At 43.8% G+C, this 1935-nt stretch overlaps 1 non-coding gene across 1 annotated transcript; it reads left to right on the top strand.

Annotated features, from left to right (window-relative positions):
* Positions 1 to 823: 823 nt before the first annotated feature.
* TRNAQ-CUG (transfer RNA glutamine (anticodon CUG)) lies at positions 824 to 895 on the top strand. The gene has a single exon. It is a non-coding gene; the product is annotated as a tRNA-Gln (tRNA).
* The last annotated feature ends 1040 nt before the right edge of the window (positions 896 to 1935 follow it).

The following is a 1935-nucleotide window of genomic DNA, read 5'->3' as shown; positions in this document are numbered from 1 at the left end:
TGCATTACACATCTCCACCACTGGGAGGCTAATGCTCCACTAATCCAGTACTTTCCATCATATAGCGGCGGACTTATCTACAGCTCTGGCAATTGGTCAGTGATGATTGTAATGTTAATCCTGTAGATGGTGACCAATGGTCAGACGGTGAGAGTTCTCAATATACAGTACTGTAAATACTGTAGTTTATACAGACACAAACGAAAATGTTAAAACACTTGTGTATGCAGACGCAAGTTTGTGTATGGAGTATGTGTGTGGAGTATGTGTATGGAGACGCAAATAATTGTGGAAAAGGAAGAACGTGCAATGCATAAACACCGTGATTTTGAAATACTGTACATGTACATGAGCGTCTGAGTTTCCTAATGCATAATGGGGATGGTGGAAAATACCGTGCTTTTTAAATGCGAGCATCCGAGTCCCCTAAGGCATAAACCAACACCAATGGGGAGTGGTCACTCTTTGCAGTACTTTTACACCTGAAATAGTGAACCTTTCATGAGGCGTCGTGGGCTAGCGATGAAGGCTCCCACCTCCCATGCTGGGGGTCCAGGGTTCGAGTCCTGAAGTTCCATTTTTTTATGTGTTCCCGTGACATTCACTTACAGTACATATTATTTTTTTTCTTTGTAAGACATTCAATGGAAGGGAGCACACAAGTTTCACATAAATCAGAGTAAATCTGCAGGAGCAATTCTTTACGCTAAATGCAAATACACAGCAGTAATGAGTATAAATGAGTGTATTCTGACTCAGCAAAACAATACTGTAGATCTTCGGCGTTTGTGTATTGCACATAACCTGAACTGCCTGCTAGAGAGGTTCCATGGTGTAATGGTTAGCACTTTGGACTCTGAATCCAGCAATCTGAGTTCAAATCTCAGTGGGACCTGATGTGTTTTTTTAAACATGCATGGGATAGACATAAGGATATCCTTACAAAGAAATAAGGATCAAATAAGGTTAGAGATAAAAATAATGTAAAAAAAAAAATGGGCAGACTAGATGGGCCAAGTGGTTCTTATCTGCCGATAAATTCTATGTTTCTATGCCTCCCTGTCTACTGCATGACCTGTGCAGGCTCCCAGGGGGGGAGGGCGATGGGGGTAGGGGGAGGCGGTGGAAAATACTGTGCCTTTGAAATACAAATTTGAGCGTCCGAGTCCCCTAAGGCATAAACCAACACCAATGGGAAGGAAGTGCCAACCTTTTTTTTAATGTGTTCCCGTGACATTCACGTTAATATTATTTTATTTTCTCTCTAATACATTCAATGGAAGGGTGATGGGGGTATCCGAGCGCTGCCTGCCACGTGGTGGGATTTCAGGGGCGGCGGACATTTTGCCAGTGTGCTATGCGATCGAGTCTGATGTACCATAATGTGCATAGACCTCGCTAATCCCTATCGCCCCTGTGTATTTTAGCTAGGGGATTGTGACGCCCCTTCAACATTGCCCCGTAGCCTGCAAAATCTGGGCTTTTACTTGCTCCGAAGCCTAGAGCCTCCATGGGGCAAGGAGTCACAGGTGGTAGCCATTTCTATTGAGTCTGCCCTGCTACAGAATGTATGTGTACTGTATGGTGCATAAAAGCTTAACAGTAGAACCACTCCTGCAGCGTTTTTTCACACACACCCATAAAACGGCCAGTTTCCGCCCAGAAACACCCACTTCCTGTTAATCACATTACGATCACCAGAACGAAGAAAAAACCTCGTAATGCCATGAGTAAAAAACCTAACTGCATAGCAAATTTACTTGGCGCAGTCGCACTGCGGACATTGCGCATGCGCATTAGCGACTAATCCGTTGCGAAAAAATAATAATGAGCGAACAACTCGGAATGACCCCCAATATCCCTAATCTCAATAGGCAATAGTGAACTTCTAACGCGTCCATTTGCGACAGTGTACACTACTGGTTTTATGTTGTT

This window comes from Pseudophryne corroboree, chromosome 7 (genome assembly GCF_028390025.1).
Source record: "Pseudophryne corroboree isolate aPseCor3 chromosome 7, aPseCor3.hap2, whole genome shotgun sequence".
Lineage (NCBI taxonomy): Eukaryota > Metazoa > Chordata > Amphibia > Anura > Myobatrachidae > Pseudophryne > Pseudophryne corroboree.
Note: the sequence above shows the minus strand (reverse complement) of the source record. Positions and strands in the feature narration are given on the sequence as shown.